This window comes from Dermacentor variabilis, chromosome 5 (genome assembly GCF_050947875.1).
Source record: "Dermacentor variabilis isolate Ectoservices chromosome 5, ASM5094787v1, whole genome shotgun sequence".
Taxonomy (NCBI): Eukaryota; Metazoa; Arthropoda; class Arachnida; order Ixodida; family Ixodidae; genus Dermacentor; species Dermacentor variabilis.
In genome coordinates, this window is record NC_134572.1 from 20343892 (window position 1) to 20371646 (window position 27755).

The 27755-nt window shown below is 44.7% G+C and overlaps 1 protein-coding gene across 7 annotated transcripts in view; it reads right to left on the reverse strand.

Moving 5' to 3' along the window:
- LOC142582334 (irregular chiasm C-roughest protein-like) overlaps window positions 1-27755 on the reverse strand; it is a 940430-nt gene that overhangs the window by 767280 nt on the left and 145395 nt on the right. For 6 of the 7 annotated variants that reach the window (XM_075691923.1, XM_075691922.1, XM_075691928.1 and 3 more), the window contains one exon: window positions 7545-7606. The exons of the other annotated variant lie outside the window; for it this stretch is intronic. The gene's annotated coding sequence lies outside the window, so the exon portion shown is untranslated. The remainder of the gene's footprint in view (window positions 1-7544; window positions 7607-27755) is intronic. 7 annotated transcript variants of the gene reach the window in all.

The following is a 27755-nucleotide window of genomic DNA, read 5'->3' on the forward strand; positions in this document are numbered from 1 at the left end:
CACGTCCATTAAGCTAATGGCACCTCGCGGGCGTGTGAAGATGGACCCCATTTTGGTCTTTTGCAACGAAGAAGTGAGCACTGCCTGGCTTTCACTGGGTATGTGCATTAAAAGGTACGACTTAGCTGATGTTTTTTGTTATTGATGGTTCACATGCATACTTCTAGTCAGTGCAGTTTAAATTGAAACTTTTACTTTAACAATAACGTTTATCAACGTTTGTTCACGAAAATGAGTTATTGCTTAAACAAGCCTATTAACGTCGGACGACACTAAGCACAGAATAATATTCAGATGTACCTCGCGCGACGGTTGCTGTGTATTTTAGTTTCGCACTGTCAGGTCAGTAAAAAAAAGGATAGCTCCCACATACGCCTAATAATGTCACTCTGGGATAGTGAAGTTGTCAGCAATGGGAGCCGGCGCCTTAAATTGCGCGCCAACATCTCCTTATATCATATCAATAAAAAAAAAACAAGCTTGCTACTTGTATAATGGTAAAAACTTGCCACATATGTTCCTGCGTCCCCACTGACTGCAGGTTGGATAAATTCGTGTCATTAAAGAGCCATTTGTAGCAAGTTTTTAACGACGGCAGACACTTTTCTCGCCTAATCGCGTTCAGCAGCCCTTGCGTTTTCTTTACCAAGAATCTAGCTTCTCACAGGCAAACACCCCAGTTTCTTTTCCTGTCCAGTAAATGACATGTGAACACTAACTTTTAGAAATTAAGCTACAATATAATTAGAGTACTCAAGAACGGATGGCGAGCTCATAATGAAAGAAGTTGATGTGAAGTGATGTCCTTGAGCATATGCCTTTTTCGATACTAATGACTCATGTAGTGCCACTGTGACATCTTTAGTACCAGAAATTCGGTCTTTTGTTCTGCTCAGTGTATGGTGATAAATCGCCAAACTACGTTTCTTCTGACATCCGTCTGCTTCCTGAGTAACCTGCTGTTGCACCATAGCCTTGTAGAACTTCAGAATTCGTCTAACCATTCAAGAAGCGCTAGTGTATGCTGCACATCCTTGTTAACATTTAGTAGTGCTGGGAAACCCTAGTGTCCTTATTGAAAATAAATGTCACGCCTTTTACTAACAGCCCTTCCAGATCCACTGAAATCTTCAGGAACTCTATTTCTGTGTACAGCAGTTTAGGCTACTCTTTAAATTATTGCCGGACGTGCACTGTCCCCATTACTCACACTGCCGTTTAAGTATGCGCCTTTCAGTTAGAACTCTGCACGTAACCAGCCACATGCACAAATTTGCTGAAGTCAGTCTCATGGCTGAACAGGCTTCTAGTCTGTAGGCTTCTGACAAAGCTTCCTCAACTGATGAAATCGAGCGTCAACCAAACCTTACTGTTGGCGTTATAGTGTCCTAATAGCCATATCACTCACGTTAAACAGTGAGTTTGGCATGCAGTAATTTGGCCTGTGTTAAATGGTCACACATTCGTAAAGATGCCAGCCTATTCCTCAACTCCTGCTCAGGGTAGCAAAGAGAAAACATATCTTTAGCTTCTTATCTTTCATATATTTCTTGTACTAAATACATCCGGTCATCAACATTGCTTTACGCAAAGGCATAGCCAACACAAGACTGTAGTATTGAAATAAAACGCGTTAGGTGCGACCAATCTATTTTAACACGGTAATCTTGCTATCCACAAAAAGCACTAGGCAGCCAGCTTCGATGCGAAAGCGTCAAATTGCACATTGAGCGATAAAGCCGGCGGCGCCTGTAGCAGCGAGACGGCACCTAAATTCCCATTGGCTGCGACGCAACGTCATGAGCGCGCCTCGCGCGCTCCTGACACTGGCTCGCGCTCGCTGGCTCGGGCCTCGACGAAGTATGGCGGGCGAAACGAAACACCTGCTGCTTCGGCAGCGCACCAGGTATTGCGTGAGGAGAGAGGGAATCACCGCGACGCCACGTCACCAGCGCACCTCGACGGAAACGATACCGCGAGACGGCGCTTCCCGGCGTCGCGTCGATGCCTCGTTGGCTGCTGCTTCCTCCGTCTCTCGTAGCGCAGGACGACGGTGGCATGCGGGTGCCTTGATTTCTCAGCAATATCGTTCAAATGATTCCGGTCTGCAGCAAACATGCTAATGGAGAAACTGTACAAAAAACCGCACCAATTAATAACAAACCTCTATAACATACCCCGCAGCAAAACTTGAAAACATTACTCGCAGCACAAAACATGAGGGACTGTTCAGCGGTGTTCAATTGGACATTATTGCTTTCGCATTCACAACTCATAAGAAGTGGTTAGGTGTCTTCTGTTTTTTTTATACTGTAATATCACCCGAATTGTTGCTGGCAAATTTTAAGAAGTTCCATGCCCTGCACATAACACGAAGTCGTCATAGCGTTTATGTATCTGTTGTATAATCTTTGATTATGTACTTCGTTTCACGTAACATCAACTGCCTTCTAATATCGTAGAACCTAACAGCAATGGTTTTCTAGTTCTTATTTTACGTGTCTTTCCTTTTCACATTGTGCATGAATATTTTACTCGCGTATGTTCCATTCACATGCGCGTGTCTAGATGTCGCTCTTCCTAATTCAGCACCCTTGAACACTCACGTTGCATGGATGAATAAATGAATCAACGAAAGAATTCATTATTATTTTTTTTCATCAAGACGTGAGCAAGGAAATGTTGGTATTGTCCTATATTTAAGTTTCATTTTGTCAACTTTATATAACATGCACAAAATGGCACTTATAGGCATGCAAATCATACACGCAGGTGCGCGAGAGCACAGAAGAAGCTTCCCGTCACCTCTCCAGTTATCGAAAAGCAAGAAGTGAAGCCAGAACTAAGGCGGCTTCGCACTGCTGCAAATGCGCAGAAAATCACAACGCGCCCCTTGTTGCTAAGCAGCTGTCACTGCGAAGTCATGACCTCCAAGATGGCCACTTCGCAGGCGGCTAAGGCTAATCAGCATCTGTTCACGCCTCTCAGGCGAGAGATTCTCCGCTTCACTGTTGTGTGGCACGAACGTCAACAGGTCACTGTGGTCAGCCGTCGCGTTCAGCCGGCTCTCCTTTTATCTCGCAATCATTCTTCTGCGTGCGCTTTTTCTTTTCATGCACAAGCGTGCTTCAGTGAGTGAGCGTGTGTGGAGGCTGGGAGGAAACTAACGAAGAAACTGTCGTCTGCATGTGGGTCAAATAAGTACTGCATGCCCAGTTTAACCGCCATCACCGCTAATTGATCGCGAGGCAGGATGGCAGCTGCGCGAATTCTCTTTGTGAGCTGCATGAAACACAAAAGCGCTGCTTCTCACAGGAGCGTATTTGTGAAAAATTAGTGCTGTAAAGGAGTTTAGAAGTGGGAAGTACAAGTAGACTTTTAGAAGGGACGATGAATACGTTCAATACGACCCGTTCTATGCCTGTTGCCAAGTGACGAGGATAAACGACTATGGCCTTGAAGCGTCGTTCGTTAGGTGCTGCGCCAAAGATAGCTTAGAAGGCCACAACTTGTCCACCACTCTCCACTAATATCCATGCTAGTAGCACGATCGCTCGATGCAACTCCACACAGTGCTTTTCCATCGCGCAGCCGTGCTAGCAGTGACCGACACCTGTGCTCGCATGCCATAGCGACCGTGTTTGCGACTTGCAGGCCGACAGTGCTACGAGGCCGTCGCATCGCACCCGTCAGGCAAAAAGGGGCGCGAGGCCTGCCAGTGCCGACAACGACGGCCCTGGACGCGTCACTGTCTCCGCGAGTGAGGCCGGGTCACGAGCGCGCACTCCGAGGCTAAAATTTCACGCTCGTGCGGAAACGGCATCGAGGTTTTCACGCCTGTCGAACAGCTCCGTAGCGCGCAGTTCACCCCCCCCCCCCCCTTATTCCCGCCGTCCCCGCAAGTGGCAGAGAAGCTCCCCCGAAACAATCCGAAACGCGCACGAGCACTGGACCGCGGAAATGCCAGTCGCGCAGCCTTTCTCGCACACGTCATGAGACGGAACACTTAGCTGGTTGACGGGGCGTGCCATGCGTCAAACCGTAATTCGTTGTCATTTGTCAAAAGAGTCGCTGCAGTGTGTTGTTTTAACTTGGCACCAGTCGCGCAGCTAGCTAAAGAAAGCGCATTTGAGCAGAGAAACCCGTTGGTGTCTTGTTTTTCTTACAAACTGCTTTCCTTTAAAGGTACGATTTTTGTGCTAGCAGGGTACCCTTGAATGACCTATGTCATTTTCTTCTTCTTTCCAGGTAGCTTCCACGCAACGGACTAGAACCTGCTGTCCAAGGAGCTAGCTTCATTGAAGGTTTTGTGTTAGATGAGCAACGATAATAAATTTAATATGGTAAATCACTGTTATGCGCTAAGCTGAAAGATGGAGGAATGTGCTAACATCCCTAGGATGACAATTTATCATTTTCGCGGCTAATAAATTTTCACTTGCATGCATTATAGCGGAATAAATGTTCCCTCCAAGTTCATGCATTGACTCGGTGCCGAAAGTGTATTTCAGGAAAGAAGTAAAAAAAAATGAAAGAATAAAACCACTAGCTGTGTTATGGATAGATTCTCTCATGCAAGCATTGAATTTACAGTATCAGTATCACGCTTTACACTCTCATTATTATTATTTCATATGCTGACTTAGCATCTCGGAGTATTGTGTACTTAAGGTGTAAAGAGCACATAAGTATACTCGAGAACTTCAATTATCGCTGAAGCTCGACACCCGCCTCTTCCAATAATAGCAATGGTTGGAACTTGTTGGAACACACTTACCGCGTTTTAAGGCAATATGAAAGTCATCCACTAAACCATGTCCTTAGGGAAAGATACAAGAACTAAGTTCACAAGCTTGTTCACCACCGTCTGACATTGTTAGAGAAGTTTGAATACCTCAAAGTGGATATTAGTTCCTATCCTTGGATGCTGACAACTCCGAAAATACATTTATTGGTCGATGAAATAATAAGTACAAGAAATATTTTGCTGAGAGTGATTCAGAGCATTAGTATAAAAAAACTCAGAAATGTATTATCTCTATTGACTTTCAAGCGGTACTCATCTCATTAAAGAACATTGACAAAATTTATTGCGTAAACATTTATTTTATGGAAAGCAAGTCACAAAAATGTAAAGCGAGACATCACGTTATAGCACTTTAGTAGGCACCAAAACACTGTAATATTTCTGGTAGCGCTTCAGTGGATGCAGCTCCAATGCGGGCGCACAATAACGAAGACACATAATCTCCCTATTTATTGCAATAAAGTCCGCCTACTCCTGATACTGATATCCGACCGTCTGAGCAAAAACACCTGCTTTCATCAGCACTCTAAGCGTTCTGAGGACTTCATAAATTCGTGTATAAAGCTGTAAATTCTGCCAAATCCTCGCTATGAGAGAAATTTCGAGACTGATTTGCACTGCCTCCGGCTTGCTACCGCATACACGCAGCACTTTGTGACCGCCATAAAATGCGTCTCAAGTCCACAGCGCCCTTCCGTCCAAGCTGACGATTATATATATATATATATATATATATATATATATATATATATATATATATATATATATATATATATATATATATATGTATTACTTTCGTCTCCAGTGCTCAAGAGACGAAACTGCAAGGCTAACACTGAGGTCAGATTCAATGTTATTAGATCAACGGTCATTAACCGCGGAAAAAATACTTGGCGCGTGGCCAACACCAGGGTTACAGAGGAAAGCGCATGTCGCATTAAAGTTTATCTTGGAAAGTACCAATATCTTAGATTTATATATTATCCGCGTACCTTCTCATACAGAGAGAGAGAGGGAGGTATAACCAGGAAAAACTTGTAATCTCATATGCGGGTCCATGGCATATAGGTGCAGGTTGGTGAAATACGGTGTGTTCCATTTTTTCTACAGTAATAATATGGGCAAGACCGCTAACGTGCCGCGCTGTATCCATTCTCGACAATAGTATCGAGGCGCTTTCACATTCACCATGTGTCTTACGGGCAGCTTTGTCGGCACATTCATTGTCAGTGGTGTTGCAGTGCCCAGGTAGCCATTGTCCACCGTGGCCTCTGTCCACCGCTTGATGATAGCGCATTCGCGTCTCTGCTACCAATTGTTCATCTGGGCTGCGGCGCAGACCTGACAATTCTCATACAGACGTCGCAATGCTGCTATGATATGTCTCTCATGTAAGTCTAACCTTGTGTAAGTAGTTACGCGGAATTTTAGGCAAATAAGTGTTAGAGAAAGAGCATAATATAATTAAATGAGTGATTGAGGTCAATTCGGGATAGTTGGCAAGGGAAAGAGAGATTGGGCTAGGTGTAGCTCAATCTATTCGCGCTGGCATTTCTCTAGGGTGGGTATTTGGGCCAGTTCGGGCACATTCACTACAGATTGCGTAGCATGTTACTGACAAACACAACAAAATGAAATGAATGATACACACTGTGGAAAAAAAATTGCACTCTAAACTAATGATACACTCTAAGATACACATTTGAGGCACTATGAAAGCTTCACATGCGAAGCTCTATAGAGAGCTACGTGTCTCTTTGACATTAGCACGTGGCCAGTCCCAGTCCTCGAACGAAGTCCCCCACCTTAGACCAGCACTTTTCCAGGAAATATTTAGTACTTGTCATTCCCACGCCAGGTGGTGAACATTTGGGGTTACCGACCTTGCACATGCAAAGCATTTCCCTATCGGAGGTGGTTGCGGGCTGTCGAAGTCATTGCATTGCCATCGCTACTTTAATGAGGCAATGACGTCGTCTATACATCATCTCGTATACCCTGTTCTAACATTGGTTAAAATGGCCTGTTCCACTCAAGATAGCTCTCCGGGAAGAGGGTCGCTGGATCAGAGATGGCAGCCATGGAGGTTTTTCTGAGCAGCGTTTCTGTAGACAGCCCCGTTACCCTACAGGGCAAGGTTGTAGAGCGCTTGGGGGCAAACCCATGTCTTGTGAACGGTGACTGAGTCACGCGAGCTCGGTCGTCAGACTGTGGGCTACCTCGCGTTGTCGTAATTTCCGGCAGGCCCTGGCATTTACTTGATGGCCGTCTTAATCCTTGGCTCGCTTATTGCTCCCGCATGCAATCTTCGTGTGTCAGAAACGGACAAGTTGCTGGGCAAGTCGTTGCGGTTTACATTTGATACTCTTGAAACGCGCGAAAACAGACACTACAAAGAGAACGGGACGCACAGAAGCGTACCTACCAACTGCCTTATCAAAAGGCGTCAGAAGAGTTATAAGGTCCATAGCTTTATATATAAGACTAGTGACCTTGTATATGATAAGCCATGAATGTAGGGACTGCGCAAGACAGTGTGTCGGCCGATGCTACTCCTGAATTCACATAAGGCACATATGTTAGATATAACTAAGATAGATCAAGCAATGCTCCAGTATATTCGTGCGCATGTCAGCATCGCTGTGAATTCAACCCTGTTTCATGTAAACATTCCCTCTCTGTATGTACGCCATATACTTCGTTGTAACTGATATTTAGTAAGATTCCGTGTACCTACCAATGAATGTCCGGCTTTTGGTGTGTGGTTCAGCCTCACAAGGAACGTCGTTACTCAGTCATCTGGAAGAAAGAATAAAGCAAGTTGAAGGCGCCAAGTGAACGAGACGTCGAAACCTCAAAAATACGCGTCTTATCAACCAGATTTCCTTTTTCGGGGAACTCAAACAGAAAAATGTTGCGGTGTCAGAAGGCAGACTGATGAGTAAGTGCTATTACTATACAGAAGTTTCCCGAACACGCACCCCCTCCCCCTGCCCCAACCTTCCTTTCTTAAAAAAAAAAGATAGCAAAAGAAGGAAGGAAAGACAGCGAAAGTGAGCTACACTTACTCTCCTAACTCCGCTCTAGATTTTCGGCACATGTGATGATACTTCTGTGTATCACAATATCTTTAATTGTTATTACTATTACATGAAAAGAAGTTGCAGTAACTATTGTAGGTGACTAAATCTCTTCTCCTTTTTTTTTAACTTCAGTAAATATATAAGCGTCTCGTTTGCTTCCCTGCGCAGAGGGAAGAAGGATGAAAAATGAGAGAGGAAGGACAGAATCAATACATTAACTCTGTGCACGCGGTTATGTTTGTAGACACTTATAGTCAACGATGTTGCCGTCTGAGTGTTCAAACTACTGCACGCTTAAGCTACGTTGGCCGCTGTTCGTTTAGTGAAGCCTAGCTGCATGCGAGCGAAGGCAAGATAATTACCTTCTCATCGAACCTGAAGAAGGGGAGGGCAGCCTTGTAGGACACATTAAAGTTTATTGATTATATGATTATATCAATAAGGATATAAGGATATAAGGGACGGCAATGCGATGCGGCGCTGCTGGTATCAGCACAATAGAAAGAAAGATGGAAAACAACATCGTCCTGAATCGCTTGTGTGGAGCGAGAAGAAGCATTACGAACAGGCAGAAGCAGAATGCGCAACTAAAGAAAGTCTCTGGTACGAAAGCTATGAATACGAAACGCACTGACGCGTATCACTACGTTGGTTGAAAAGAGTGGTTCCAAGTTTTCTGCCAGCAGCAGCGACGCGCATGGACGGGTGGCCGCACCGCACGAAGTAACGACCGCATGGCGCCGAAATGCACAAAATATACTGCGGGACTACGCCATGAACAACGCTTCCTGCTCGGCCGCTCTTTCCGATCGTTTGCGGGACAGTGCAGCCGCTTTCGCCCGAGAATGTCGCGACAGCCATCTGAGTCGCTGGCCGAAGAGACAGTCGCTGAGATGCGACCGTATACTCCGAGCCTCGGGACGTATTACAAAGAAACAAATGATTTGTTGGAGATGCAAACCAACTTAATGCGCAACAAGAAAGAGAGAAAGAAAAAGCCCACAAGCGAATAAACGTTCCCTATTGCTCAATGACCGCGGATCCTCAGGGCAGAGCACTAGAGGACACGAAACACACGCCCAGCAGGTGCACAGAAACATAACGTCATTCGGCCAAGAATAATAGATCTCAGAGATAACGCTTACGGATCAAATGACACGCACACAAAACACTCACTTCTTGACGTTCTGCGTGAGTCATACAGCGACACTTTATTTTTTGGCAACATAACGTGCCTCGAGCAGAGTAACGGCGTGTCGAAGCCCCGGCACCTCGTGAGTTCACACTGAGCGGTATAGATGCGATGCGCTGCCCCTTTGTTAGCCTGCCAGCGAGAATGGCGGAAGCGTGGCGGCGAGGAATTGCTCAGAGAGGGCCAAGCCGAGAACTATGCCTCGGCACAAAGGACGAGGATCCGCCGCTCTGCACGAGCACCACTGGCCGACGAGTTTTGCCGCGCCGCCTCGTCTCCGGCTTCCTGCCACAAAACCGCTCGTTCCCCTGCTTTGGCAGAGCTCGTCTCCAACGAATGATGGATCGGCGAAGTCGAACAGCGTTTTAGGGCCCAGCCATCCCGGAAATGAATTGCGCTCGCAGAAAAGGGCGAGGAATTATATTTCCACGTCGTCGTTTGTTGCCGCTGAGAGCAAAGAATGGTCCGCCCCTTCACTCCCCCCCCCCCTGCCTCCTTTGGTTCGTCCTCAGTGCTCCCTCAAAGAATTTGTTTATTTTTCTTTACCTCCCTTAGGGCCTTGGTTCTTCGTGTTCGCAAAGCGAGACTCGAGTTGGCGTATCCGTAATGTACGACAAATCTGTAAGTGGATAAGGCGTCGTGTTTATATTCGTTATGTATGCTGATAGCCTTGACTCCTCGTCGTTTGAACAGCGTATGATGACGGTCGCATTTACAAAGCTATTCTCTGTCGACGGTTTCATTGCGCGTGAATTTTGTAAGCAAGACAATGTTTCTATCTTTAGTTTTAGAGAATGAAATGGACAAGTCTCCAAGTATATTTATTAGGTTCTCCCACTTGGTAAATTTCAGCCTGGGTGTCTGCCATTAGAATCGAAAGACGGTGTCTGAACCACTCAAGGGCCGTGAATCTCCAGAGGCACAGAACAGAAACGGCCTTAGCTGTAGCTGTCATAGCTATACGTAGCCGAGAAAGGTGTTTAATGTGCGCTCTTAGCGTGTCACCGATTATATAAGTGGTGGTCGGGTGCTCCTGTGCAATGCCAAGCGTTGCAGCTGTTGGAGAACATCTCGTGCGGTCAAGACATGTCGGAAGTGCTTGGGCTTGTACGCTCTATAGTGCAAGGAGATTAATCGTGCATGTGTTGGACAAAACAGGAAGACTGTATCGCAAAATACCTATAGCTACAACGGGGAGCGCTGGGATGGTCCGAACGATTTTCTAGCTACGAATTTGAACATATTCACAATACAAATGAGCTTTATTTTTTTTTTCTTGTATGAGACATGCGGACTCCAGGTGAGGTCACGATCCACAGTAACGCCTAAGAACCTGTGAGCTTTCTTGTACTTAAATGACTGGCCCTCGATACATACCGGGTGAAAAGACATCGGTTTTCGTGTAAATGCCACTAGTGCATATTTTTTTGCAGAAATTGTCAGACCTTGTCTGCGAAGGTATGCCGCTGTCAGAGTTGCCGCTTTCTGTATTCTGGCGCGAACTTGTCGCCTTGTCACGCCGTATGCCCAGATGCAAATATAGTCAGCGTAGAGCAAGACAATAGCAATCTGCGACACCCGCAGCTCCACTATCCCACCATTTAGCCGATTTGCCAGTTTGAAGACCACAGGCTACGTTCTGTAGTATTGTGACAATACATCATGACTCGATACCATCTTGCTTCAAGCCTGTGAAACGCCGAACATCGGCATTGTAGTGTCTCCGGCGAATTCACGTGCGCCACTAAATTCCTGGTATAGCTAAATAGGCAGACTTGTCACCACTAGCTCTGAAGCGTCTCTGCTTCTCCTCAACGAGTGTTCTTTTGACCGCATACACATTTACACGGACGGTTCCACCAATTCAAACAGCTCTACCGGAGCAGTAATTGTTCCATCAGACGCCGTCGCTTTGCAGTTTAAATATTCGCACAATACAACGTGGACAGCAGCAGAACTTGAGGCTCTTCAAGGTAGACTCAAGTAAGTGTTCCAGCAGTCATCAAAGCGTTGAGCCATTTTCTGCGATTCCAAAGCAGCCGTACAAGCTCTGCAGTTTGCCCTACGTCATGGGTAACACGAGCGGCTAATGTACGAAATAATGTGCGGTCATCATTACGCGCTCAAGAAAGACCACGACATTGTATTTCAATGGTTGCCAAGCAAATTGCGGAATTGACGGCAACGACAGTGCAGATGAAGCTGCACGTTCGGCTTACCAAAAACCTCAGCGGGTTACTATACAACTTTAAAGAACTGATGCTGCGCGACAATTTCAATCACTTGCCGCATCACACTTCTGCGATGGAATTCACCGGGTTTAACCAACTCACTCTTGCACTTTCGCGACCCTACGTTCCGACTTCCCCTGCCACCTTGACTGCCCCGTCGCGAAACGACCTTACGGTGTCGCATTCGGTTTGGCGCCACATTTACAAATTTCTATCAATTCCTGATGGGAATGACCAACAGTGCGGCGTGCAATTTGTGCGGGTGGAATGAGACTCTAGAGCACCTTCTGTGTCACTGTCCATCCTTTGACACTGAACGACGTACTTTACAAGCTAAACTTAACCTGCTAGATAACAGAGTGCTCTCAGAAGAAAGGATCCTTGAACCATGGCTCATGCATTCTTGCATGCAAGAGGTCACAAAATTCCTTCTGCGCTTCTTGAAGGACACTGGACTGTATGAATGCTTGTAACAGTGGAGATCCCTCTGCGACTGACTGTGAATGACTGACTATTTCTTTTCTCTCCTTATCTGTTCTTCCCTTTTCCCCCTCCCCAAGTGTAGAGTAGCCAACCGGTCACGCCCTTCGTTAACCTCCCTACCTTTCCCCCTTCGTCTCTCTCTTTCTCTCTCTCTCTCTCTCTCTCTCTCTCTATCTCTATTCATGTCGCTTATCACCACGGGGAGGTGCCATCGAGAGTAACGCCTTGCCTCGTAATGTTTGGTTCTTTGATAGGCACACACAACTCTACAGGCACGGGTAAGGCTGTATCCCTGCATAAATACGGGCCACGTGTTTCTAAGGCGAAGTTTATCGACTATTGTATAACATATACAACCTATATGCTCCTAATTCATTTGTGCGAGGCTTCGTTAACTTCTGCACGAAATTGACTAAGGAAGGGCTTCATACAAAGCGTGAAAAGTAATCAGCTGTGGCGCGCTGATTATTAACATGAATGCTCGCTGCAACTGCGGAGGCTACTGCATTTGATTGCAAATAATAGGGCAAATAATAGGGCGGTATAACAACATCACTCTTGTCTTCTTTGCTGAATTCAAAGTGTAGCTTATGTCGTCATTTGTATCAAAACACTGTTGTCGACTCTAGAATTTTCCTTCGCCTTTCGGCGTTATATGATGTAAACACTTTTGCCTAAGCGGCAAGAGTTCGTTCTTTCGTTCGTTCGTTCGTTCGTTTGTTCGTTCGTTCGTGTTCGTGTGTGTGCGTGCGTGCGCGCGCGTGTGTGTGTGTGTGTGTGTGTGTGTGTGTGTGATGTGATGTGATGTGTGTGTGTGTGTGTGTGTGTGTGTGTGTGTGTGTGTGTGTGTGTGTGTGTGTGTGTGTGTGTGTGTGTGTGTGTGTGTGTGTGTGTGTGTGTGTGTGTGTGTGTGTGTGTGTGTGTGTGTGTGTGTGTGTGTGTGTGTGTGTGTGTGTGTGTGTGTGTGTGTGTGTGTGTGTGTGTGTGTGTGAATCTGAACCTGGCAACGTTTAACGCTAGAACGCTATCTAGTGAGGCGAGTCTAGCAGTGTTATTGGAGGAATTAGAGGGTAGTAAATGGGATATAATAGGGCTCAGTGAGGTTAGGAGGACAAAAGAAGCATATACAGTGCTAAAAAGCGGGCATGTACTGTGTTACCGGGGCTTAGCGGAGAGACGAGAACTAGGAGTCGGATTCCTGATTAATAAGGAAATAGCTGGTAACATACAAGAATTCTATAGCATTAACGAGAGGGTGGCAGGTCTTGTTGTGAAACTTAATAAGAGGTACAAATTGAAGGTGGTACAAGTCTATGCCCCTACATGCAGTCATGATGACCAGGAAGTCGAAAGCTTTTATGAAGACGTGGAATCGGCGATGGGTAAAGTCAAAACAAAATACACTATACTGATGGGCGACTTCAATGCCAGGGTAGGCAAGAAGCAGGCTGGAGACAAGTCAGTGGGGGAATATGGCATAGGCTCTAGGAATAGCAGAGGAGAATTATTAGTAGAGTTTACAGAACAGAATAATATGCGAATAATGAACACCTTTTTCCGCAAGCGGGTTAGTCGAAAGTGGACATGGAGGAGCCCGAATGGTGAGACTAGAAATGAAATCGACTTCATACTCTGCGCGAACCCTGGCATCATACAAGATGTAGACGTGCTCGGCAAGGTACGCTGCAGTGACCATAGGATGGTAAGAACTCGAATTAGCCTAGAATTGAGGAGGGAACGGAAGAAATTGGTACACAAGAAGCCAATCAATGAGTTAGCGGTAAGAGGGAAACTAGAGGAATTCCGGGTCAAGCTACAGAACAGGTATTCGGCTTTAACTCAGGAAGAGGACCTTAGTGTTGAAGCAATGAACGACTATCTCATGGGAACCATTAAGGAGTGCGCAATAGAAGTCGGTGGTAACTCCGTTAGACAGGAAACCAGTAAGCTATCGCAGGAGACGAAAGATCTGATCAAGAAACGCCAATGTATGAAAGCCTCTAACCCTACAGCTAGAATAGAACTGGCAGAACTTTCTAAGTTAATCAACAAGCGTAAGACAGCGGACATCAGAAACTATAATATGGATAGAATTGAACAGGCTCTCAGGAACGGAGGAAGCCTAAAAACAGTGAAGAAGAAACTAGGAATAGGCAAGAATCAGATGTGTGCGTTAAGAGACAAAGCCGGCAATATCGTTACTAATATGGATGAGATAGTTCAAGTGGCTGAGGAGTTCTATAGAGATTTATACAGTACCAGTGGCACCCACGACGATAGTGGAAGAGAGAATAGCCTAGAGGAATTCGAAATCCCACAGGTAACGCCAGAAGAAGTAAAGAAAGCCTTAGGAGCTATGCAAAGGGGGAAGGCAGCTGGGGAGGATCAGGTAACAGCAGATTTGTTGAAGGATGGTGGTCAGATTGTTCTAGAGAAACTGGCCACCCTGTATACGCAATGCCTCATAACCTCGAGCGTACCGGAATCTTGGAAGAACGCTAACATAATCCTAATCCATAAGAAAGGGGACGCCAAAGACTTGAAAAATTACAGACCGATCAGCTTACTGTCCGTTGCCTACAAAGTATTTACTAAGGTAATCGCAAATAGAATCAGGAACACCTTAGACTTCTGTCAACCAAAGGACCAGGCAGGATTCCGTAAAGGCTACTCAACAATAGACCATATTCACACTATCAATCAAGTGATAGAGAAATGTGCAGAATATAACCAACCCTTATATATAGCTTTCATTGATTACGAGAAAGCGTTTGATTCAGTCGAAACCTCAGCAGTCATGGAGGCATTACGGAATCAGGGTGTAGATGAGCCATATGTAAAGATACTGGAAGATATCTATAGCGGCTCCACAGCCACCGTAGTCCTCCACAAAGAAAGCAACAAAATCCCTATAAAGAAAGGCGTCACACAGGGAGATACGATATCTCCAATGCTATTCACAGCATGTTTACAGGAGGTATTCAGAGGTCTGGAGTGGGAAGAATTGGGGATAAAAGTTGATGGAGAATACCTTAGCAACTTGCGATTCGCTGATGATATTGCCTTGCTTAGTAACTCAGGAGACCAATTGCAATGCATGCTCACTGACCTGGAGAGGCAAAGCAGAAGGGTGGGTCTGAAAATTAATCTGCAGAAAACTAAAGTAATGTTTTACAGGCTCGGAAGAGAACAGCAGTTTACGATAGGTAGCGAAGCACTGGAAGGGGTAAGGGAATACATCTACTTAGGGCAGGTAGTGACCACGGATCCGGATCATGAGACTGAAATAACCAGAAGAATAAGAATGGGCTGGGGTGCGTTTGGCAGGCATTCTCAAATCATGAACAGCAGGTTGCCACTAACCCTCAATAGGAAAGTGTATAACAGCTGTGTGTTACCAGTACTCACATATGGGGCAGAAACCTGGAGGCTTACGAAAAGGGTTCTGCTGAAATTGAGGATGACGCAACGAGCTATGGAAAGAAGAATGATGGGTGTGACGTTAAGGGATAAGAAAAGAGCAGATTGGGTGAGGCAACAAACGCGGGTAAACGACATCTTAGTTGAAATCAAGAAAAAGAAATGGGCATGGGCCGGACATGTAATGAGGAGGGAAGATAACCGATGGTCACTAAGGGTTACGGACTGGATTCCAAGGGAAGGGATGCGTAGCAGGGGGCGGCAGAAAGTTAGGTGGGCGGATGACATTAAGACGTTTGCAGGGACAACATGGCCACAATTAGTACATGACCGGGGTAGTTGGAGAAGTATGGGAGAGGCCTTTGCCCTGCAGTGGGCGTAACTAGGCTGATGATGATGAAATGTGACTTGATACGAATGGACGCATACACACACAAACACACACACACACACACACACACACACACACACACACACACACACACACACACACATACACACACACACACACACACACGCACGCACGCACGCACACACACGAACACGAACGAACGAACAAACGAACGAACGAACAAACGAACGAACGAACGAACGAACGAAAGAACGAACTCTTGCCGCTTAGGCAAAAGTGTTTACATCATATAACGCCAAAAGGCGAAGGAAAATTCTAGAGTCGACAACAGTGTTTTGATACAAATGACGACATAAGCTACACTTTGAATTCAGCAAAGAAGACAAGAGTGATGTTGTTATACCGCCCTATTATTTTAAGAGCTCATTTGCGGATCGAAATCGATAGCTTTGCTTGCAGCACGCAAAGTAGAGCTTCAACAATACGTTGGAGGTGGGACACTTGAAATGCGCTACAGTAGCGGAGAAAAAACAGAACACTGCGAAAGAAATCTAAGATTGGGAAGAGAGAGAGAGACAGAGGAAAGGGGAAAGCCAGGGAGGTTACCCAGAGAGGGAGATCTGGTTTGCTACCCTACGCTGAGAGAAGAGGGGAGGGGGACGTAAAGTGATATTCGTCGTTTAATATTCTCAGTTACAATAACACAACTACATGGAGATCCATAAGTGCCAGCAGCTAAAGCTCCTGTGGTCTGATGTTTTTTTTTCTTTTATTGAAATGAATATTAGGAGAGGTTGGCGCCTTTATGGTGGCACCGGCTACTCCTTGTAACTTGGCAAAGGAAACAAATTTGCGTAAAAAGGGAGAATAGCGACACAACATATGACACTCAGTAGAGCACTGGATGAATAAAAATGTTCTGGCTTACATAGCATACGCTTCCTAAATATTTGTTTCATCAAAAGGCTGGCTGCTTGGGCTGCTTGGGCTGAACCAAGTTTATCGGAGCAATAAACTTGGTTGTCAGTGTTCCTGTCACCCTCTTCCTTCCATCCTGAGGTTTGCGCAGTAAAAAGAATTTTTTTTTATCTAATGAGTATCTTTCCTTGGCCAATGTCGAAGACAAATGATACTACCACGACAGTTCTACGAGTGGACAGTCCGGACTGTCTGGTTTTCTTGAATGAGATAGAAATAAATAAACAACAGTTGACGGATACTTCTTCTGACTTGGTGAATAATGTAACTTTCAACAATATTGTAATGCGAAAGCTTTTATATTTTTTACCAACATGACGTTAAAGAACAGATCAGTATCCTTAGGTGGCACCGGCTACATCGTGTCGCATGGCCAAGAAAATTAAATCACAAAAAACACCCAAGAACACTGAAGTGACCTTACCGTCATGAACTTATCAACAGGCCAGCACAATTGATTGAAAGGTGCATTGACTGGCGTACGCGGCATGGTTGCTCCTCACCTGTAGTGCCTGCTGCTCGGCATGATATCGCTGGTAAAATTTATGTTCACAATGACCGGGTGCTGATGAGAGCGTGAAAAAACCCCGCCGGCTGAGCCTTTGGCTGAAGCCAAAGAGCATGCTTGTGGTCTGCACTGACCTCACGTGCTCGTTAGTGTGTTATTCATAGCTCGGCTGCTGCTTTGAGGCACATCTAGTGCCATTAAGGTATTGTTGATTACCGCTGAAATTGTACTAGCGCGTGCGATACTATGTTGCCTTTTTCTACTGGCTATAAATCTAAGTTACCTAAAATAGAAAAGTCGTTGGCCCTAAAATCATGCATTAGGATGTACCACCAGTGCCTTTAAGCGGTGTTGACTCAAGTCTTTTTACACGCGACTAGTGAGCATCTAGTCCACAAGTGCTTGGTACATTCAATGCCTCAAACATTAGTAGTACTTGAAAAGGAGAAGTAGATAAATGCACTAATTACCTAATTCTGAAGATATACTCTGACAAAAATCATCTCCGTAACCGTCATTTGAAGTAAAAGATGAACTCAAAATATCATTTCAAGCGAGATTTGGAATATTTGTTTTGTTTTGAGTGTTTATCTTTTCTTCATTTCGACTGCACATATTTCCGTAGGCACTAAAGTGGTTTTGTATATAGAATGACCCGATCAGACGGTAAGAATGGGCGCACGGAATGGAGAAGTCAAACGCGCACAGTCTGTATACTGGCGCACTAGCCCCCCCCCCCCCCCCCCCCCCCCGCATTCCTAACTGCATTCTCAAATATAATGGCCGCTAGAAAAAGGAAAGAAGGATTGCCATTCTATCGCGAAACGGAGTGCATCTTAAGGAACCCTGGAGTAAAAACAAGAAATGTGCTTCATTTCTCGTTTTTCTTCTCGTTTTCTTTTTTTTTTCAATCTAAGCATTACTCCTCTCCTCGTTTTGGCAGTTCAGGAGCCGTTTTCAAAACCGCTCCAAGCCTCGAGTTGCTGTAAAGGACGGGCGCTGGCGGTGAACGGGCGATCCAGAGTTCGGCACGGCGGGCGTGCATTTTTAGGCTCAGGGAAAGGCAGGTTGAAAGGCAGGCACGGGGGGAGGGGGGGAAAGGGAGGGCGAAAGTGGTGCCGCAAAACGGCTCGCTGCGATTTTCCGCCGGCACGTAATGCTGTTTCTCCCTGGTTCTTGCATACTTTCCGGCTATCATTTGCTTTCTTCTTCGCATAACGGGAAAAGGGCTTTTCGCGTTCGACAGTGCACACGTCTTTCGAGAGAATCGCCAGCCAGAGCACGCGTCCTGCAAGCTTAAAAAGCGAGCGCGTGACGTTGAGACGTACAGCTCTCGAAACGACCCGGTCGTGCCCACACCCAGTAGTGGCGGTGGTTGCAGCTCTTTTTTTTTCTCCCCGCCCCCCTCCTACCCCTTAGCCCGTTCTCTCGCTTAGCACTTGTGTCACATCTCGGACTTGCGACTTTCGCCCTGGGCCCCTCTGTCTGACATGACCTGTGTTTGGACTCCGGTGTTGGCAAGATAATAACAGCAGGTGACTTTTCACTTCGAATTCATAGCTGTGAAAGTTAGAAATTTTCTTCAGACTCATTGCCGACAGCCCTGATTCATTCTAGTACATTAAATAGGCGCTCTACTCCAGCAAAAATAAATTTAAAATATGCGATGATACGTCTATGAGGCCCACCATAGTGATGAATCCAGAGCGATTTCGATTGCCCAGGAATTAGAAAAAGTGTCCATAAATAATGTGCCGCGTTTTCGTATCCTGCCCCCATCTAAATGCGGCCGCCGCAGCCGACCACGAAACAACCTTCGACCTCGCGCGGAGCAGCGCTCTAGACAGGCGCTCATGCCAAATAAACTTTCTTTGAGTCTTCCATTCAGCAGATATATAGACAAATGTGCTGCCAATATTATCCGCACTCGCGCCATAAAATTAATTTTGTCCAAAATTAAGAAAATACAGACTGTCTTCGACACAGCAATCCAATTTTTCAACACATTCTGTCCATCCGCCAACGAGCAAAATCAAATCATTCGTGCACGCATTATTGTCATCCATCGTCAAGGTTTTTCGAGGCACTTCTTTTTTGCTAGAAGGATTCGTGGTTGGGCAAGTTGTTTTTCCATAACTGAACAATTAACTTAGCGCAATAAAAACCACAGACACAAGAAAGGTGGACAAGCACTAGCGCTACTCACAACGGTTTAATGGTAGGAAAAATTCCTCTTGTCATATGTGTCTGTGGTTTTTATTGCGCAAAGTTACTTATTCACTTCTTTTTGCAATTAAAAAAAACAAAGAAATACGCTGTTAGCGCCACCAAACAAAGCACACAAAAAGGAAACACATAAGACAGCGGTGTCTGTTTTGTTTCTGAGTCGGTCGTACGATACATTGCTGCACACTTTGATAAAATGGCTGTGTGGTGTTGTACTGTTGAATAATAATAAGTACACTTATCTAGCACGTTGAAATGATCGTTGTTGTAACACCAGTGCATAAATGTTAGTGATATCTTAAATAATGTGCTAGTAATGTGCTGTCAATAAATTTTCATAGTGTACAATGCGGCTGTCAGGTGAAGAAGGGCTACTGAGTCCTTGTTGAGCTCCTGCGACGCTGCTTTTAGTGCAGATATCATTCTATTCGTGTCAAAAAGAAAAAAACAATTACACTCAACATAGAGCTAAGCATTTCAATAGGACAACAAAGATATATACTTACAAGGTGCTGTCATGTGGGATAAGTGAAGCAACAGGAAATCATCGCTTAAAACACATCGCTTTATCTGCGACGTCAAGAAACGAAGAATTAAAGATCAGCCTTTTCTAATAATTCTTTTTTTTTTAATATTTGGGGTTTTACGTGCCAAAACCACTTTCTGATTATGAGGCACGCCGTAGTGGAGGACTCCGGAAATTTTGACCACCTGGGGTTCTTTAACGTGCACCTAAATCTAAGCACACGGGTGTTTTCGCATTTCGCCCCCATCGAAATGCGGCCGCCGTGGCCGAGATTCGATCCCGCGACCTCGTGCTCAGCAGCCCAACACCATAGCCACTGAGCAACCACGGCGGGTAAAGATCAGCCTTTGCAAACCTGATATATGCGCAAGTCAGCCGCAGATTTTGCCAGTGCACAAAATGTCATTACCAGCCTAGGCTACTGGGAGCCTATTGGTGTATTTTTCTTCAACCCGGTGTTATGTTGTAGCCTTCTAATATGTATTGGGCTGTATACTTTCGAGGAGGAGGAGGAGGAGGAGGAGGAGGAGAGGAAGAAGGACGAGTGTTGCTTGCTACAGGCCGACGTAGCCTTATAAAAGTTACCGGCAATTGCTCCGCTTGAATGCCAACTATCTACCGCAATACTGCCTTAAACACTTCGCAGTCTACCTAACAACAAAAGCAAGCAAAAAGTATTCTTTCGAGGAAATCACAGCATTCAAAAAGAGCTTCGCATTTGCGATTGATGGGTCAGAATTAATGCCCTTTCTTTTAATTTCTGGCATGCTCTTTCACTTATAATTCATACATTCTCCACTTTGTTTAACGTGTATAGGCTTGCACACGTAAAGGGGGTGGAACATGAATATTGGAAACAGTCAATAAGAGAACGACGATGCTGGCATGTCAAGTAAGAACGAACAGGATGCCGCGTGAAGAAAATGTTTACTTGTACAGAACACATAGGGTATGCATAAACCTGTTAAGTCTGACAGCTTTAGCGTCACTTCCTTTCCTTTTTATGCACTATCCTGCTTCGGCTAAAATGATATGTGTGGGCGGCAACCAGCATTTCAACGTGTCCTGTAGAGCGGAGTTATCTGGATTACCGGTACTCATTCGTTGCCTATTGCAGATAAGCTAACTTGAAACTTTATTATCGGTCTCAAGCCGTATTTTAGTTTGCCGTCATAGTAGAGTGGTGTGCATTTCCGAAAAATGATTCTGATAACTGCTGCCAGAAAGTGCAATTGTGCTGCCAAAGTGCATTATTTAACTAGTAGATGTGATAGCATGTGACAGCGCGTAACATAATAGATAACACGCCTCGTCACAAGCACCGTCAGCGTTAAACAAAGTGACGGACAGCCGCGTGAAGTACGCGCCACCTCTTGCGATATTCCTAATGGAAACCGAATCTTTGTTCGCTTTGTTTGAAAGAGCATTAGTGAAACTCTGGGAGGTAGCAGCATGTTATTCTGAAGACCTACGTGCAAGAACCTCTGCGTGACCATACTGAAGCAATAAAACGTGCTGGAAATAAAAGAGAGAGAGAGAGAGAGAGAGAGAGATGAGGGGGGAGTGTCTCAACTCCAGGGCTTAACAAAGTAAGCTAAGTGAAGGCAGTCACCGAAGCTCAATCAATACTCTTAGGCCGCCTTACTAAGCCTTCAATTAAGGCACGAAGATGAGAATAACTGTCAACTATTTTGTCGAATGTGCTCAATAAGTGGCAACGAACATGCATATGCCATTAAACATTGCGTTAGACTTGTGGAGTAGTGAAGCGCGCAAGGTCCTTGTGGGCAGCTCATTACAGGCCAAGCGTAGGTAGTCTGTCTCTTAGAACTGTGCAGTCGTTTGGAAGGTACTGTCTCCTTCAACTGGGGCCCAAAATTTACAAAACAGTTCGCATGGTCTTCGTTGGTCGGAATACCACCATAAAATTTTCTCAGCTACCCAGTACCATCGAGGAAATATTAAAGGAGCAAATATCACAAGGATGTCGGGGTGACTCAATTCTCGAGCTGTCCTGAAACCTGTGCGTTTGTTCATTGTAGCTTGACAAGTGCGAACCAGCTACTGCCACCCAAATATTGCCCGTGACATCCAACGATGGAGGTTCGCAGTATCGATCCCCGTAACATATCCGCTTTACTTTCATGACTTCCACGGGCAAGTGCACTATTCAGTCACCAAAAGCTGTTGTGTACGCATATATTTGTGAGTGCAGACATACACTAACTGCAATCCTCTGCGACGTTGAAAGTGCTGCACGACTTTGGAAAAATGAAGTACGAATGAAAGCACCAGACGAAGCAGTAGCAAAATAAAGCTCCATATTCGGGGGCTGTTGGGTGAGCGAGAATAGAAGAAAAGTATATGTATTAGTCTCATACCGCGTAATGCGCCTGTAGCGTGCGCGACCCAAAGAACCTGGTGCAAATTACAATGGTCGACGCGAGTGCTTGGCGGCAAGAACTGCGAAAAAGAAGGATTAGTAGTTGTGTCGCTAGCTTTAATGAACACAAGAACATACAGTTCTGCTCACGATTTTACGATTTCAATACTACTAGTTTTACTCTATTCCATTGCACATGCACACCATATGCTTGCAATAATAAAAGCTCTGTTACCACTGAGTCGGTTTCAAGTTTGCCCCTATTATACTACCGAGGCGAGACCACATTAATTGAACGCATATAATAAAAATCTTCTTGTTTTCAATAGCCACTACTGTGACTAAGTTCATCGCGTGCGAAGAAGAGTTTTAGATTCTTTCACCAACGCTATTTCCTTCTGGAATGTAAATAATGCATCTAAGATTGATCGCCTACATAAAAAACTTGGAAGGACAAAATTCCTTAACTATCCAGGTCGGGCAGGCGGCAGAGGCTGGTGGGGCCCTGGACGGAGGGGCTCCGGCCACCCCTCCTTAAAATATTTTCCTGTCAAATAAAGTTTGTGTATATAACAATTACGAAGGTAAGCTAGTGAGTGAGTGCTTTATACTTTCGCGGTCTTCAATCGTTGCGGAAAAATTTCTTATTTGGAATATGGTAAACTTAAGTGCGTCCCTGTATAAACGATAAATTTCCGAAACATAATAATAATAATAATAATAATTATTATTATTATTATTATTATTATTATTATTATTATTATTATTATTATTATTATTATTATTATTATTATTATTATTATTATTATTATTATTATTATTATTATTATTATTATTATTATTATAGTTTATTTCCACAAGGAAGTACAGTTGGGGGTGGGGGGCAGAATGGGAGAATAAAGTTGCTGAAGGGAACTTGACTAGTCCCATACTTCCAGACGTTGGCTGCAGCAAGGTGGACAGATATATTCCAAGCATATTTGTAAAAAGATGTATGCACCGCTAAGAAAAAAAATTGAGATTAAGTATCGTACACAATACTATATGTAAAGAAAGAACAATATAAAAGCTAACTTAGCACATACGGACACACCAAACAAAAGGCATTGCATAAAACACTGATAACGATGCAACAAAAAGTGCTTTCATGGCCATTGAAAAAGCAAAAAAAAGAAAGATAGATAAAAAGCAACCAAAGAAAAATAGCACATATACGCGGACCCAAAAACAGGTGAGCCTCAACATAGTGATGATGAAACTCGACTATGCCTTTAAGAAATTCGCTGGTCAAGTAAGGAAATATTCATCAACAGTTTACATCTAGCTCAATTGAGAACTGCTTCATCCTGCCCTCTAGCTATGCTCATGTGAAACGCCTCGGAGCACTTCAGACAACTGCGTGACAGTCTGCACATATTTTTGTGCTGCTACCTTTGTGTGAAAGCTTATAGTATGGTGCATTCTAAGCACACATGTAAAAAAGGCCTTTTTGCGTGTTTTTGCAACGCCGGTCAAGTACCCCCAAAGGGAAGGATGGAATTAAGTGAACGAGACTTCAAAAAGAAAGAGGCATAACCGGCTCACGCCCAATAATGGCGGACCGCCCAGCGGGCTGAGCGGCGCGTAAACCCTTTTCCGTCCCTGTTTACCCCTCCTCGCAGGCTCAATAATGTTTCTTCTTTACGGTGCTGTAAATAATCCAGTTATACGTCCTGTTACGGAAGGCAGTTCGATTCTGCGGGGCGCAAGCGCTGATTCCTTTTCAGACCCGCTCGGCGGGACGTTCTTTTGCCCTAGGCACTGCTTTCGTTTATTTATCGCCACGATTTCTTTTCATTCCAGGTAGCCACGGCAGACAAACTCGCACTCGGACTGCTTGCGCCTCCAGGCAATAAATTCAATAGAGCCGAATGCGTTCTCGCCAGTCGCCGGCTCGGGCTGCCACGCCGTTGCTTGACCGGTTCTTACCGCCAGCGCACCTTGGCGCGCATTGTTTTCCCAGCCATTGTCGTGTGCGGCTGGCGATATTTCTTTAGAACAGGAGTTGACTTTTTCTTCTTTATTTCTGGAGGCGGCTTCACGGACTCGGACTTGTGAATTTTACGACACAGTTCCCTACAGTTTACTCTGCGCTTATATTTTTTTCTTACTGGCTGCAGGCTTCATGTTTGTATGTATAAACAAAAAAAACACTGAGTTGGACAGGTGGCTGTACTGCTGAGAAATGCTCTAAGCTGACTGTAGCGAACAGTATGTTATAAGCCATGTATGTACCCACGTCCAACGTGAACGTGGCTGTATACATGTCTCCATAAGTGTTTCTAGCCTTTAAGAAAGGCTTTCTACACCATCAGCCATACTAATGTCCCACTGTACATAACAGAACTTGCTTTGCATGGGGGATCGTCGCTACAAATCACGCACAGGGAGTGTGGAAGCGTAGTGCGTTCAATTATTTTATGTTTAATTGTGCGAACGCTGTAATCTAGGTTTCACTGCTATAAGCACTGCATGCTGATATTGTATTAGACGTAGAACCAACGGGTAAACTCAGTCGGAACGACCTTAAAAGAAAAGTTTGACGTCAATAATTTTCCCAAATCAATAAGCGTAGTTCCGTTGCATATGCAAAAGCAGCACCACTGTGCTTTCGGATTCTCTGAAAGTGATTCTCTCTGTCCTATAACAAGAAATTTGTGAAGAAATATTTCACCATTTCCTTTCGTTCATGTCCTCTTTCAATACAAGACCATTTCGGAAATAGGGCTCCGTTATGCAAATTAGACCACATTTATTTTTGTGCAACACCAATCCGAAACATGGAATGTCGAGCCTCTACACCATGATATTGGCAATCTGCCGACAAAGCCATTCGAACATCAGCTCCATTAGGGGCTGTTTATTTAAGTATCCGGAGGAGAGATATTGGCAGAATTCGCGGAAAGGAATAAGCTGAGAATAATGAACACCTTCTTCAGGAAGCTTTGGAAAAAAAAGTGGACCTATAGAAAAGCCCTAATGGTGAAACAAGAAATGAAATTCATCTTATGCTTTCTGCCGATCCCAGTATAGCGCAGGATGTAGAAGTGTTAGGTAGGGCAAAGAACAGCGATCATAGGTAAGTGAAGGCTAGGATTCACTTAAGTTTGAAAAGAGAAAGGATAAAATTGTTCAATAAGAAACAGGGCAACCTAGATGCAGAAAGGGTACGAGCAGACAAATTTAGGCAGGTACTTACAAGCAGATATGCAGCCTTCGAAGAGCGAGATGAAGATGACATAGAGGCTATGAATGGAACCGTAACTAAGCTGGCTTCAGAAGCAGCTATTGAAGTGGTACATAAAGCACCAAGGCAACCTGTAGATAAGCTGTCCGAAGCAACAAAGGACCTAATAACGAAACTACGAAGAATGAACGTGTCCAACACAAGAGATCAGATAGAATTCGCGAAACTGTCAAAACTAATAAACAAGGAGAAAATAAGGGACATTCCAAAATTATAACGTGAGAAAGACTGAGGCAGCAGTAAAAAATGTACGCAGCCTGAAATCAATGCAAGTAAACCTTGCATCGGACAAACCAAGATGTATGCACTGAACGATAAGCAGTGTAATGTCATCAGCAATCTCCAAGATATAGTAAAAGCAGCGGAAGAATTCTATACTGACCTGTACGGTGCAAGAAGCAGCCACTATGCCTCCATTCAAAGTAGTAATGAACAGGTTACAGAGGCTCCTTCTATAACTATCAATGAACCTAAAAGGGCCTTGCAAGGCATGAAACAGCGAAAACGGCAGGAGAAGATGGACTACCAGTTGATTTAATCAAATATGGAGGAGACATAATGCTTGAAAAATTTGCGGCCCTTTATACGACCTGTCTATTGACTTCAATAGTCCCAGAGAACTGGAACAGTACCACTATTATACTAATCCAAAGAAAGGCAGACTTTAAAGATTTGAAACATTGTAGGCCCAATAGCTTACTTTTAGTATTATATAAAATATTCAACAAGATAATCTCCAATGGAATAAGGACGACATTCCACTTCAGTCAACCAAGGGAACAGGCTGCTTTCAGGAAGGGATCCTCCACAATGAATCACATAAAGGTCATCAATCAGATAATTGAGAAATATGCCGAAGACCATCAGCCTATCTATATGGCTTCCACAGAATACGAAAATACATTTGATTTAGTGGCGATATCAGCAGAGGCATTACGTAATCAAGGATTATGGGACGCTTACGTAAATATCTTGGAAAGTATCTACAGACATTCCACAGCTACCCTATTTCTCCACAACTAGGAATATACCTACAAAGAAAGGGGTCACACAAGGAGACGCAATCTATCCAATGCTATTCACTGCGTGCTCGGAAGAAGTATTCAAGCTATTAAACTGGGAAGGCTTAGGAGAAAGGATCAACGGCGAATGTCTTAGAAACCTTAGATTTGCAGATTACATTGTTCTGTTCAGCAGCACTGGGGACGAGTTAAAACATACGATTGAGGACCTTCACAGAGAGAGTATAAGAGCGGGGTGACAAAGATAAGGATCAATAGCCGGGCAATGGAACAAGAGTTCCGAATCGCCAGTCCCCTTCCAGAATCTGTGAAGGAGCCGTTTACCTAGGTCAATTACTCACAAAGGACCCAGAACATGAGAAGGAAATTTGCAGAAGACTAATAGTGGGTTGGAGCGCATTCGGCAGACATTGTCAGATTCTGACTAGAAGCTTACCATTATCATTAAAAAAAGTGTGCAATCAATGCATTCTAGCGGCGCCGACATATGGGGCAGACACTTGGAGACTGACAGAGAAGCTCGAAAACAAGTTAAAGACCGGGCAAAGAGTGATGAAACAAAGAATGTTAGGCGTAACCTTAAGAGAGAGGAAAAGAGCTGTGTGGACCAGAGAGCAAACAGGGATAGCCGATATTCTAATTGACATTAAGAGAATGCGTAGGTTAGATAACTGTGGACCATTAGTGTTACAGAATGGGTGCCAAGAGAAGAGAAGCGCAGTCGAGAGCGGCACAAGACTAGGTGGGATGATCAAATTAAAAAATTCGCAGGCGCTGGCTAGAATCGGTTGGCCTATAGGACAGGGCTAATTGGATAACGTAGGGTCTCCAATTACCCCTGCCCTACGCCTTCGTCTTGCAGTGGATATGAAATAGGCCGCTGATGATGACTGCCGGCCCGGCATCCAACCAGTCACTGACGGTGGCCCTCAAAGGTCAGGCTGATGTGCGTGATGTAAGGAGCAATAACTTTTCCGTTAAGGATCATTATTTTCTGAAGAGGCGACGCGAGGCCTATGACTTCGTGCGACAAACCGGATGTTATATACACTGAACTGATGAACACGTGGTAACACCTTCCTGAACAGCGAAAGAGACAGATGCACAGGCGAAGCAACTGCCGTCCCAGACTGTCAGAACCAAACACCCTGCCTGTAGCAAACGCTTTATCAAACGGGCCAACGAACCAACTATTGGCACTGACGTTGTGCAGGTAGCCGTGCAATAAGAACTAAGGTTTTCGACTCAAAACTTCCCC